The following is a 14,786-nucleotide window of genomic DNA, read 5'->3' as shown; positions in this document are numbered from 1 at the left end:
GGCAGAGCTTCAGGAAACATAGGATGTGGGTTTTCGAGTTAGGAAGATGAGAGACAGCCTCAGATGACAAAATACAGAAAATCCTAAAGTATCCACCCAAAAAACTATTAGAACTAGTAAATGAATTCAGTAAAGTTGCAGGATACAAGATTAACATACAGAAATCTGTGGCTTTTCTACATACTAATAATGAACTATCAGAAAGAACAAGAAAAAAAAAACTGATCCCATTTAAAATTACATCAAAAGGAATAAAATTAACCAAGGAGATGAAAGACCTATACTCTGAAAACTATGAAGCACTTATGAAGGAAATCAAACATGATACAAATAAATGGACTGTGCTCTTAGACTGGAAGAATGAAGTGACTCTATCTCTTACTAGCTGTGTGACCCCAGGCAACTATTTAACCTCTCTGTGCCTCAGTCCCTTCAGCTATGAAAGAGGTGATAATAAAAGTACTGACTTCATATGATTGGAGTGGCAATCTTAAAAGTTAATATACATAAATTGCTTAGAAGAGGATCAAACACATAGGAAGCCTTATAGATATATTAGCTGTTATTACTATTACGGCTGCTTATTGTTCTTATCGCCATCATCTTTGATGGGTTGCCCAGTGTGGACTCTGTAAGACCGCAGGTAGATGAGTAGTCAGACTAGAGATCACAAAGAGAAACTGGAACCAGATCGGGAATGGCAGGCCCAGCTAAGATTTCAACCCTTTTCTCCTTGGGTGAATTTTCAGAAGCAGAAGACCTGCAGCTCAGTTAAGGGATGGCTTACTCATGCCTGTGTCCTGGACCTGTGGAATGGAAGCTCTCTCAGAGCCTCAGCCTCAGATTTAGTCCCTGCTTTGGCCATCTCTAGCAGGCTCGGCCTGCCCTCCAGAGATGAGGAATCAGCCTCACGTGCCCTCATCTTGGTCACTAAGGCTGAAGGAAAAGGCACAGATGGCTTCAGGACTGGAATGGGAGTGGCCACTCAGCAGGACGAATTCCAGACTGTGGGCCTGAATCCTAAGGCGGCATTGACAAGTAGTTGCCTGGATGCCAGGGCCCCAGCCAGGTGGAACTCAACATGGGCTCGGTTGGTGGGGAAATGTTGCCGGCCAAAATCGTGGCTTTTTCTGCCCACTGAAGCTGAGTGAAAAATACGGAGACAGAGTTTGGAGGTAATAGAAAGGTGACTTTAATTCTCAGCAGGTGGAGAGGGGAACACAGTCGTCTCCTGCCTCAAGAACTGTGCCCCCTATTCCATAAGGAGTCTAGGGGCTGATATAAGATGAGGGCTCACAACCAGGAGTCAGGGATGAGGGACAAATGTGTTTGGATCTTGAGTTGTTCCTCTTGCATTGTTTCAAAGACAGTCATAGGCTGGCATCAGGAACCCAGCAAGTCCCTGAGTCTGGAAACTCGGTGTCTCTGTGGCCTCTTTCCGACATGTAACTACAAGGGGAAGGGTGCTGTAAGGGTAAAACACCAGATACAGGATGGATTTAGTATAGAGGAAGAGGAAGACAGGTGCAAAGTGTAGCTCCCGCAGAGTTAGGGGGCAGAAAAGCAAACTTAGTTTCAGACATGCAAAGTTAGGAGCAGTTAAAGTTAAAAAGAAAAAAAGAAAACTAGAAATAGTCAGGCCTGCTCACTGTTCTCTTTCTCTTCTTTGTTCTCAGGAAAGGGAAAGAAAAAAACTCATTTCTCTTCTTTTCCTTCTTACCGTAACAGAAGTGGAGTACTTAGCTGCTGCTGAACAAGCAGGACCCCAGCAAAAGCAGAAAACAACTGTTTTCTCACAGTTGTCCTTTCCCACCTCTGGGGTGATCGCCTAGTCTGGACTGGTCACTCTTTTATAACAGAGTTCTCTTTAGCAATTAAACTCCCAAGTCCTGTACAATCATTAAAATGCAAAGCTTCTTCCCTTTCCCCTGGCTGGGCTTCAGCACAGGAGGGGCAAAAGCAAGAGCTTGTCTTTTCTTCTCTTTTCCTCTCTCTGCACATTTCTTCCACCTCATCCACCCCACCAAGTTGTCTTTGGCTCCTCTGGGGATAAAGCAGGAAGGGAGAGAGAAGGTTGGGGCAGGCAAGGTCTTGCTGGACTTACTGTGATTGTTTCGAGCTTGACTGATGACATTCAGTGTAACACAGAAACCCTTTCCTGGGGATATTCCTTTCGAAGATGGCACCAGATCAGTTCTTTCCCTGGGTCCTCTTGGCTCATGGGAACCCTGGCCATCCCTTCACTCTGCCTGGTTGGTAGGTATGTAGTGAGGCTCAGTGCAGCCTGGCCTCTCCCTTTCTCCTTCACCTCATCAGCCAAGCCTTGATCTCTTGCTTTACGTTTCTCAGATGCGTGTTTTCCTTCCTCTATTTCCTTCCTCTATTTCCAAGGGACACATACTAAGCTTTCTAAGAGATCCCCTCAAAGCCCCTTACTCTACTTGGCTTAAGGTAAGGGGGATGTTCTCCTCCCCTTGGGCTGTGATGGACACACAGTGACTGCCCTCTCCAATAAATTGCTCCAGCTCTCACCCTACAACACTTCAAATTGAATTCTTTATATCTTTGACCTGGATGATAAACTAACATTCTCAAAACTGGTTTCGGCCATGCCTTCCTGTTTATATGTCCCGTATGGGTGCTCAAGCATCTGCCTCCTTTCCAAACCGAGAGCTCCTGAGGACAGGGATTGTGTCTTTTAACAACTGTGAACAACTCAGCTCCTCAAGCTGCATTTACCATTTAATTGGTCTTGTAGGCAGAATAACTAAAAAGGAGAGTGAAAAAGCTGGCTTGAAACTCCACATTAAAAAACTAAGATCATGGCCTCTGGTCCCATCACTTCATGGCAAATAGAAGGGGAAAAAGTGAAAGTAGTGACAGATTTTATTTTCTTGGGCTCCAAAATCACTGCAGATGGTGACTGCAGCCGTGAAATTAAAAGGTGCTTGCTCCTTGGAAGGAAAGCTATGACAAACCTAGACAGTGTATTAAAAAGCAGAGACATCACTCGGCAGACAAAAGTCTGTGTAGTCAAAGCTATAGTTTTCCAGTAGTCTTGTACAGATGTAAGATGGACCATAATAGAAGACTGGGAGCCAAAGAATTTATGCTTTCAACTTGTGATGCTAGAGAAGACTCTTGAGAGTCCCTTGGACTGCAAGGAGATCAAACCAGTCAATCCTGAAGGAAATCAACCCTGAATATGCCACTGGAAGGACTGATACTGAAGCTCCAATATTTCGGCCACCTGATGTGAAGAGCCAACTCATTGGAAAAGACCCTGATTTGGGGAAAGACTGAGGGCAGGAGAAGAGGGCAACAGAGGATGAGATGGTTGGATGATATCACCGACTCAATGGACATGAATTTGAGCAAACTCTGTGAAACAGTGAAGGACAGATGAGCCTGGGGTGCTGCAGCCCATGGGGTGGCAAAGAGCTGAACATGACTTAGTGAATGAACAACAAGGCAGAATAATATCCCCTCCCCGCCCCCCCCCCCCCCCCCCCCAGATATGCACGACCTAATACTTAGAAACCATGAATATGTTAGGTTTCAAGGCAAGGAGCAATGAAGGTTGCAGGTACAATTAAGGTTGCTAATTTCTCATCAGCTCACTTTGAGAAGGGGAGATTATCTGGATTTTGTAATCCACATGTAATTACAAGAGTCCTTAAAAGTGGAAGAAGAGACCAGAATCAGAAAGAGATTTGAAGATGCAGCTGACTTTAAAGATGGAAAGAGACCACAGATCAAGGAATAAGGGTGGTCTCTAGAAGCTGGAAAAGGCAAGACAATTCTCCTCTAGAACTTCCAGAAAGAAACACAGCCCTGCTGACACCTTGATTTTAGCCCAGTGGGACCCACGTAGGACTTCTCTTCTGAACTTCTGTAAAATAATAAATTTCCATTGCTTTAAGCCACAAAGGTTTGTGGTGATTGTCATAGCACCAACAAGAGACTAAGACAAATAACACTCGCATACTGGTTGAATCATGAGATTATACTGAACTGGAAGGTTGCTTTACAAGTGTGGAAGGAAAGACAAGAGTCCAGAGGGCTATTGCTTGCAGGCTGTGGAGAGTCTGTTGAACTATCCTGAACCCTGCCTCTGCCCACCTCTGTAGTGATGAGTACTCAGGCCTGCCCCTTTTCATGGCGCCCCCATGGACAGTGCCAGGTTAACAAAGCGAATTCCTTGTTTGCAAACATCTCCTTTCACGTCTGCACGCAGACTATTCTCTTCTGAAATTTTGTTGTTGTTTCTCAGAATTATAAATTAATCAATGCGCTTACTCAATATTTTTCTTGCAATCCGGATGAGTGTTAGAACATGAAAATAGAACTCCCTCCCCACCAACTCCCAACCCCTCACTTCTGATCTTCTCCTGTTATATCTGTGGATCTTTTCAGAATGTGCATAATAGTCCATGCAAACATTCAAAAAGAACAAAATATATTCATGTGCATCAGTAGGAGAAGAGGACCAAGATATATATTTGTACAGAAACAAAGTAAGCTATATCACAATATCTATAGTACAACTTAATTTTGTGTTAAAATATTTGTGTATGTACACAAATATGTAACTGTATAGCAGCTTATGTGTAGAAAATTCTGAAAAAATCTACAGAAATAACAATAGTTTATCTCTGAAGATCAGAAATGAGGGGTTGGAAGTTGGTGGGAGGGAGTGTAGTCCATAGGGCTTCCAGATGGCCCTAGTGGTAAAAAATCCACCAGAGATGTGGGTTCAATCCCTGGGTTGGGAAGATCCCTTGGAGTAGAAAATGGCAACCTGCTTCAGTATTCTTGCCTGGAAGATTCCATGGACAGAGGAGCCTGGCGGGCTACAGTCTATGGAGTTGCAAAGAGTTGGACACGACTGAATGTGCACACACACACACACACACACACACAGTAGTCCATAATTTTACCAGCAGTTCAGTTCAGTCACTCAGTCATGTCCGACTGTTTGCGACCCCATGGACTGAATTTCTATAATAATACACCATAATATTTACCACAATTTCTATAACCTCTTCCATAATGGCAGTTAGATATCTTAGTGTATAACAGATTCTTTAATAGTTAATCGTTTCTCCCAAGGCCACACACTGACAGGCATTTTATTATTTTCATAGGCCTGTGAAACTCATTTTTGGAATGTCTACCTGACATCATCATCAAACATATGTAAGTACACCCACATTCCATATCATATACATTTTTATTGTAAAAAGTTAAGAGGATTTTTTAATAATTTTGATTTATAAATTATTTGGCTCTGACTAATTTAATTTGTGATTGACTATAATTTCTCAGCAGTCATCATGCAAAGTCAGGAATGCTCACAAAGTGGGACAATTTAACAGGCAAAAAGTATGTAAATGTAATGACTTTTTAGAAAAGCATTTTATTTTACATTGAAGTATAGCAGATCAATCTGGTAATAGTTTCAAGTGCACAGCAGAGTGACTCAGCAATACATATACATGTATCCATCCTCTCCCAAACTCTTCTTCCACCTGGGCTGCCATATAACACTGAGCAGAGTTCCCTGTACTATAGAGTAGGTTCTTGTTGGTTACCCATTTTAAACATAGTCGAGTGTACATGTTGATCCCAAACTCCTTAACTATCTCTTCTCCAGCAATGAAAATTTGTTCTCTGAGTTTATGTGCCTGTTACTTTTATGTAAATAAGTACATTTGTATCATTTACTTTTAGATTCCACATATTAAGGTTGTCATACGATATTTTCATTTCTCTGTCTGACTTACTTCATTCAGCATGACAATCTCTAGGTCCATCCATGTTGCTTCAAATGGCATTATTTCATTTTTTTGATGGTTGCGTGATATTCCATTGCATATTCCATTTTATATATGTACCAGTTCAGTTCAGTTCAGTCGTTCAGTTGTGCCTGACTCTTTGTGACCCCATGAACTGCAGCACACCAGGCCTTCCTGTCCATCACCAACTCCTGGAGATCACCCAAGTCCATGTCCATTGTGTCAGTGATGCCATCCAACCATCTCATCCTCTGTCATCCCCTTCTCCTCCTGCCCTCAATCTTTCCCAGCATCAGGGTCTTTTCCAATGAGTCAGCTCTTTGCATGAGGTGACCAAAGTATTGGAATTTCAGCTTCAGCATCAGTCCTTCCAATTAACACCCAGGACTGATCTCCTTTAGGATGGACTGATTGGATCTCCTTGTAGTCCAAGGGACTCTCAAGTGTCTTCTCCAAAACCACAGTTCAAAAGCATCAGTTCTTCAGCACTCAGCTATCTTTATAGTCCATCTCTCACATCCATACATGACCACTGGAAAAACCATAGCCTTGACTAGATGGACCTTTGTTGGCTAAGTGATGTCTCTACTTTTTAATATGCTGTCTAGGTTGGTCATAACTTTCCTTCCAAGGAGTAAGAGTCTTTTAATTTCATGGCTGCAATCACCATCTGCAGTGATTTTGGAGGCCAGAAAAATAAAGTCAGCCACTGTTTCCACTGTTTACCCATCTATTTCCCATGAATTGGTGGGACCAGACACCATGATCTTCATTTTCTGAAAGTTGAGCTTTAAGCCAACCTTTTCACTCTCCTCTTTCACTTTCATCAAGAGGCCCTTTAGTTCTTCTTCACTTTCTGCCATAAGGATGATGTCATCTGCATATCATATCTGAGGTTATTGATATTTCTCCCAGCAATCTTGATTCCAGCTTGTGCTTCCTCCAGCCCAGCATTTCTTATGATGTACTCTGCATATAAGTTAAATAAGCAGGGTGACAATATACAGCCTTGATGTACTCCTTTTCTTATTTGGAACCAGTCCATTGTTCCATGTCCAGTTTTAACTGTTGTTTCCTGACCTGCATACAAGTTTCTCAAGAGGCAAGTCAGGTGGTCTGGTATTCCCATCTCTTCCAGAATTTTCCACAGTTTATTGTGATCCACACAATCAAAGGCTTTGACATAGTCAATAAAGTAGAAATAGTTGTTTTTCTGGAACTCTCTTGCTTTTTCCATCATCCAGTGGATGTTGGCAATTTGAGCTCTGGTTCCTGTGCCTTTTCTAAAATCAGCTTGAACATCTGGAAGTTCACAGTTCACGTATTGCTGAAGACTGGCTTGGAGAATTTTGAGCATTACTTTACTAGGGTGTGAGATGGGTGCAATTGTGCAGTAGTTTGAGCATTCTTTGGCATTGCCTTTCTTTGGGATTGGAATGAAAACTGACGTTTTCCAGTCCTGTAGCCCCTGTTGAGTTTTTAATCTTCTTTATTGATTCTTCTGTTGAGGGACATTAATTTGCTTCCATGTCTTGGCTACTGTAAATGGTGCTGAAATGGAGACTGGGGTGCATGTATCCTTTCAGACCATGTTTTTCTCTGGGTGAATGTCCAGGAATGAGATTGTGGGGTCATACGGTAGTTCTATATTAGTTTTTAAAGGAACTTCATATCTGTTCTCCATAGTAGCAATATCAATTTAGTAATGACATTTTTATGAAAATGAAATTTGATAATTAATGAATGTGAACCAATGCTGCACCTCACAAATATTTAAGCAAACACCTATTAAATTTTATTTTGTTTCTTTATTTTTGTGTATTGAGGCCCATAATTGTCTTTTTTGGATCAGATAAATTTTGTAGGGCTTTGAGGAGTTTGCAGTTCCTACTAGAGATGATGACTTGAGCGTGTAAGGGGTAGAATAGCCAGTACCCAGTACTCCCTGCTGGATGCCTATACTCACTCTTGAGGTGATTGGTGGGAGAGTTGGAGTCTGCCTGGCCACCAGGTTCAACACAGTCCCCAAGATGGGTATTTCCCAAGGTAGTCTGATTCAGGATACTGGGGCATGGAGTTGGAATGGGTCATAAAGAGGGACCCAGGATCATAGCTAAGAAGACAAGGGTCATAGTCCAGGGCTGGCCTTTTATAAAGGCAACAAAACTGGTCAAAAATTGTTGTTTAGTCGCAAACTCATGTCTGACTCTTTTGTAACCTCATAAACTGTAGCCTGCCAGTGACACTATGGACTGTGGCCCACCAGGCTCCTCTGCCCATGGGATTATTCAAGCAAAAACACTGGAGTGGTTTGCAATTTCCTTCTTCAGGTAATCTTCCCGAGCCAGAGATTGAACCTACATCTCCTGCATTGTAGGCAATTCTTTACCACTAAGCCACCAAGGAAGCAATCTTTGATCAGGAACTCAGTTCAATTCAGTTCAGTTGCTCAGTCATGTCTGACTCTTTGTGACCCCACAGACTGCAGCATACCAGGCTTCCCTGTCATTCACCATCTCCTGGAGCTTTCTCAAACTCATCTCCATTGAATTGGTGATGCCATCCAACCATCTTGTCCTCTGTTTTCCCCTTCTCTTGCCTTCAATCTTTCCTAGCATCAGGATCTTTTCCAATGAGTTGGCTCTTTGCATCAGGTGGCCAAAGTATCAGAGCTTCAGCTTCAGCATCGATTCTTCCAGTGAATATTCAGGGCTGATTTCCTTTAGGATTGACTAGTTTGATCTCCTTGCAGTCCAAGGGACTCTCAAGAGTCTTTCCCAGTACCACAGTTAAAAAGCATCAATTCTTCAGAGGTTTATGGTCCGAGTCTCACATCCATATGTGACTACTGGAAAAGCCATAGCTTTGACTAGATGGACCTTTGTTGACAGCAAAATGTCTCTGATTTTTAATATGCTGTCTAGGTTGGTCACAGTTTTTCTTCCAAGCAGCAAGTGTCTTTCAATTTCATGGCTGCAGTCACCTCTGCAGTGATTTTGGAGCTCAAGAAAATAAAATCTCCCACTGTTTCCATTGTTTCCTATCTATTTGCCATGAAGTGATGGGACCAGATGCCATGATCTTAGTTTTCCGAATGTTGAGTTTAAAGCCAAATTTAAGTCCCTTGGACTGCAAGATCAAACCAGTGAATCCTAAAGGAAATCAGTCCTGAATATTCACTGGAGGACTGATGCTGAAGCTGAAACTCCAATACGTTGGCTACCAGGTATGAAGAACTGACTCATTGGAAAAGACCCTGATGCTGGGAAAGATTGAAGGTGGGAGAAGGGGATGACAGAAGGTGAGATGGTTGGATGGCATCACCGACTCAATGGACATGAGTATGAGCAAGCTCCGTGAGTTGGTGAGGGACAAGAAAGCCTGGAGTGCTGCAGTCCCTGGGGTGGCAGAGTCGGATACAACTGAGCAATGGAACTGAACTGAAGCCAGTTTTTTCACTCTACCTCTTTCACCTTCATCAAGAGGCTCTTTAGTTCCTCTTTGCTTTCTGCCATAAGGGTGATGTCATCTGCATGTCTGAGGTCATTGATACTTCTCACTGCAATCTTGATTTCAGCATTTGCTTCATCCAGCCCGGCATTTTGAATGATGTGCTCTGCATATAAGTTAAATAAGCAGGGTGACAATATACAGCCTTGATGTACTCCATTCGCAATTTGGAACCAGTCTGTCATTTCATGTCTGGTTCTAATTGTTGCTTGTTAACCTATGTACAGATTTCTCAGGAGACAGATAAGGTAGTCTGGTATCCCATCTCTTGAAGAATTTTCCACAGTTTGTTGTGATCCACTCAGTCAAAGACTTTGGCATAGTCAATCAAGCAGAAGTAGATGTCTTTTTGGTTCTCTTGCTTTTTCAATGATCCAGCAGATGTTGGCAATTTGATCTCTGGTTCCTCTGCCTTCTCTAAATCCACCTTGAACATCTAGAAATTGTCAGTTCATGTACTATTGAAGCCTGGCTTGAAGAAATTTGAGCATTACTTTTCTAGTGTATGAGATGAGGGCAATTGTGCAGTAGTTTGAACATTCTTTGGAATTGGAATGAAAACTGACCTTTTCCAATCCTGTGGCCACTCCTGAGTTTTCCAAATTTGCTGGCATATTGAGTGCAACACTTTCACAGCATCATCTTTCAGGATTTGAAATAGCTCAGCTGGAGTTCCATCACCTCCACTAGATTTGTTTGTGACGATGCTTCCTAAGGCCCACTTGGCTTCGATTCCAGGATGTCTAGCTCTAGGAGAATGATCATACCATCATGGTTATCCAGGTCATTAAGATTTTTTTTTTTGTATAGTTGTATAGTTCTGTGTATTCTTGCCACCTCTTCTTAATATTGTCTGCTTCTGTTAGGTCCATACCATTTCTGTTCTTTATTGTGCCCATCTTTCCGTGAAATATTCCTTTGTTATCTCTAATTTTCTTGAAGAGATCTCTAGTCTTTCCTATTCTGTTGTTTTCCTCTATTTCTTTGCATTGATCACTTAGGAAGGCTTTCTTATCTCTCCTTGTTATTCTTTGGAACTCTGCATTCAGATGGATATATCTTTTCTTTTCTCCTTTGCCTTTTGCTTTTCTTCTTTTCTGAGCTATTTGTAAGGCCTCCTCAGCAACCATTTTGCCTTTTTGCATTTCTTTTTCTTAGGGATGGATTAGATCACTGCCTCCTGTACAGTGTCATGAACCTCCATTCATAGTTATTCAGGCTCTATCAGATCTAATTCCTTGAATCTATTTGTCACTTCCACTGTATAATCATAAAGGATTTGATTTAGGTCATACTTGAATCGTCTAGTGGTTTTCCCTCCTCTTAAATTTAACTCTGAATTTTGCAATATGAAGTTCATGACCTGAGCCTCAGTCGGCTCCTGGTCTTGTTTTTGCTGCCTGTATAGAGCTTCTCCATCTTCAGCTGCAAAGAATATAATTAATCTGATTTTTGTATTGACCATCTGGTGATGTCTATGTGTAAAGTCGTCTCTTGTGTTGTTGGAAGAGGGTGTTTACTATGAACAGTGCATTCTCTAAGCAAAACTCTGTTAGCCTTTGCCCTGCTGCATTTTGTATTCCAAGGCCAAACTTGTCTGTTACTCCAGGTATCTCTTGACTTCCTACTTTTTCATTCCAGTCACCTATGGTGAAAAGGACATTTTAAAAAATGTTAGTTGTAGCAGGTCTTGTAGGTTATTATAGAACTGTTCAACTTCAACTTCTTTGGCAATAGTGGTTGGGGCATAGACTTGGATTACTGTGATATTGAGTGATTTGCCTTGGAAACGAACAGAGGTCATTCTGTTATTTTTGAGACTGCACCTAAGTACTGCATTTTGGACTCTTTTATTGACTATGATGGCCACTCCATTTTTTCTAAGGGATTCTTGCCCACAGTAGTAGATATAATGGTCATCTGAATTAAATTCGCCCATTCCCATCCATTTTAGTTCACTGCTTCCTAAAATGTTGATGTTCACTCTTGCCATCTCCCATTTGACCACTTTCAGTTTGCTTTGATACGTGAACCTAACATTCCAATTTCCTATGCGATATTGCTCTTTACAGAAGCAGTGGACTCTCCTTCCATCACCAGTCACATCCACGGCTGCACATCGTTTTTGCTTTGGCTCAGCCTCTTCATTGTTTTTGGAGCTACTTCTCCACTCTTCTCCAGTCGCACCTTGGGCACCTACCAACCTGGGGAGTTCATCTTTCAGTGTCCTATCTTGGTGCCTTTTCAAACTGTTATGGGGTTTCCAAGGCAAGAATACTGAAGTGCTTTGCCATTCCCTCCTCCAGTGGACTATGTTTCGTCAGAACTCTCCACCATGACCCATCCATCTTGGGTGGCCCTACATGGCATGGCTCATAGTTGCATTTGAATTAGACAAGGCTGTGGTCCATGTGATCAGTTTGACTAGTTTTCTGCAATTGTGGTTTTCATTCTGTCTGCTCTCTGATTAATAAGGATAAGAGGCTTGTGGAAGCTTCCTGATGGGAGGGACTGTCTGTGGGGAATCTGGGTCTTGCTCTGACAGGCAGGGACATGCTCAGTAAATCTTTAATCCAATTTTCTGTTGATGGGTGGGGATGTGTTTCCTCCCTGGTAGGGGTAATGGTGGTAATGACGGCCTCCTTCAAAAGGACTTATGCCAGCATGCCACGGTTCCCAGGACTATTGTATTTAATACCCTTAACCCCGTGGCAGGGCACCGTTGACCCAAGCCTCCGCCAGAGACTCCTGGACACCCACAGGCAAGTCTGGCTCAGTCTTTTGTGGGGTCATGCCGCTTTCTCCTGGTTCTGGTGGGCACAAGGTTTTGCTTGTGCCCTCCAAGAGTCTGTTTCCCCAGTCCTGTGGAAGCTCTGTAATCGAATCCCACTGGTCTTCAAAGTCAAATTCCTGGAGGTTCTCAGTCCCTTTGCCAGATTCTCAGGTTGGGGAATCTGTTATGGGCCCTAGAACTTTTGCAACAGTGTGAGAGCTTCTTTTGTAGAATTAATTGTTCTCCAGTTTGTGGGTCATCTGCTCAGTGGCTTTATGGTGGGGCAGATGGCGACCTCTTCCAAGAGGACTTATGCCACACACCTTGGCTCCCAGGTCCGCTGCAGCCGGACCTCTGTCCCTGTGGTGGGCCACTGCTGACTTGTGCCTCTGCAGGAGACACGCAAACACTCAAAGGCAGGTCTGGCTCAGTTTCTTGTGGGGTCCCTGAGTCCTGGTGCATACGAGGTTTTGTTTGAGCCCTTCAAACATCTCTGGCTGGTACAGGGTTTGATTCTAAATGTGACTTTGCCCCTCTTACTGTCTTATTGGGGCTTCTCCTTTGTTTGTGGATGTGGGGTATCTTTTTTTGGTGGGATCCAACATTCTCCTCTCGATGGTTGTTCGGTGGTTAGTTGCAATTTTGGAGTTCTTTCAGGAGAATATGAGCACACGTCCTTCTATTCCACCATCTTAAGGAAAACATATCAAGAATTGGGTGTCCCCAATCTCCTCATTCACATATTCCAATACTGTCTCTCAGAGGTTTGATTTTATTGTGGGGAGAGTTCTCTTTTATCTCTTCCAAAGAATGGGCAAACCTTCAGTCTGGGAGTCACTGCCTCTATGCTCCACCTACTGTAAAGCCAGAACAGGCAATGGCTGCTTAAAGAGAGCTGATGAATGGGCAAATGAGGGGTCTCCATCAGGAGGTAAATTTTCCCATCTGCATTGCTGCATGTGAAAATATGATACTGATCAGAGCAGTAAGTGCTCAGGAGGGAAGGGCAACATGATGACAGAGACAGTTTGGCATCTCATTTGATTCCCTCACAAAAAAAATTAACATTTTTGAAAAGATTGACTTTCTCCATGGAAATTCCTCTCCAATGTAAGCACTTGCTCGATGATGGGCTATTACACATGCTTATGATCATGAGGATGAGATTTCTATAGCATCAGATGCTGTTATTACTTTGAATGAAATCACCGTGAAGACAATTTCAGGTCCCACAAGCAGCTCTTATCTTTAAGAAATCCCTGTGGATCAGAATACAATTTCCATAGCTTGGTTACCCAGGCAGCCAGGAAGCAGGGGCAAAGCCATTTGACACAGAGGGAGACCAAGGGCATGGGATGCCATGTGACCAAGAAAAGCATTAATAGGGCAAGGCAATGGCTTGTAGCCTTTGTCTCTTGGCCTATCTCACCAGGAATAGGGAAGAGCTCACAGTTTCAGGCCCATGCAGTTTTTCCAAAGTTTGGACTTAATAGACTTTATGGGACTCCCTGGTGGTCTCCTGCCGTGGTCCATGTGTGCCCCAGATATTCTTTTTTTGGCAGCAATCAAAGTTCATCATCTTCCTCCTATCCATGTAGGTCACTGTGGAAATGACTTCTGTCACCAACAACAGCAAACATGTTCATACTGGAAAGGATTCTGAGGACACCAACATTGCAACAGTTACCAGGATGGCTGCCAATTCAAGATCATAGTGGATACTGCCCAGCATCAGTGGTATCTACACTGGTGTTTTCTCCTTTTGGAAGAGGATGACTGTGGACTCCAATACCAATTACATATATTTTTTCTAAGTAAAAAAAAAACTCTTTTAGCTAGATATATTTTCACTTAGCAGGAAAACTATATCTCCCAACTCCTTGCAGCTACATGTAACTGTGAAAGTAAGTTCTGACCAATAAAGTTTAACCCAAAATACTCTGGGAGACTTCAGAGACTTCCTTTATAATGACGAAGGTATGAAGGTACTTCCCTTCCCCTTCCTTCTTATTTGGCCCAGAATGTAGCTGGTGTAATGGTTGGAGCTCTAGGAGCCTAGATCATGAGATGGCCTTAGAATAGAAGCCACAGGTTGAGGATGATGGAGACTTGCTCCCTAAAGAGCCCATGGAGCCACCGTATCAGCTTGTTTATACCACTTTTACTTTAAGTCTTTGTTTTTGTTTTTTTAATAGAAGCCAAGCTAATTTCCTTCATATTTATTAAATAAGTTCTTAGAAAATGCAAATAGCTATTGTCTCCTATAATGTGAAACATCATCTTCATGTTTTTAAAGAGAGATATGATTGACATGTAACACTGCACTAGTTTTGGATGTACAGAATAATGATTTGATATATGTATATATTGTGAAACAATAAGTTTTGGTTAACATTCATCACCACATCTAGTTACAATTTCTTGTGATGGGAACTTTTAAGATCTATTCTCTTAGCAAGTATACAACAACAGCATTGTATTAGAGTCACCAGGCTGTATATTACATCTCCAGGACTTATTTATCTTATAACTGAAAATTTATACCTTTTGAGCCCATTTTCCCCATTCTCAACCCCTGCCTCTGGCAAGCACAAATCTGTTCTCTCTATCTATGAGTTTGGCTTTGGTTTTTATTTTTTATCTTCTAAACATAAATGAGAGCATACAGTATTTGCTTTTCTTGTCTGACTTATTTCACTGGGTCT

This window comes from Ovis aries, chromosome 1, assembly GCF_016772045.2.
Source record: "Ovis aries strain OAR_USU_Benz2616 breed Rambouillet chromosome 1, ARS-UI_Ramb_v3.0, whole genome shotgun sequence".
NCBI classification, from domain to species: Eukaryota; Metazoa; Chordata; class Mammalia; order Artiodactyla; family Bovidae; genus Ovis; species Ovis aries.
The sequence above is the reverse complement of the archived record's forward strand: the minus strand, read 5'-3'. Positions refer to the sequence as shown.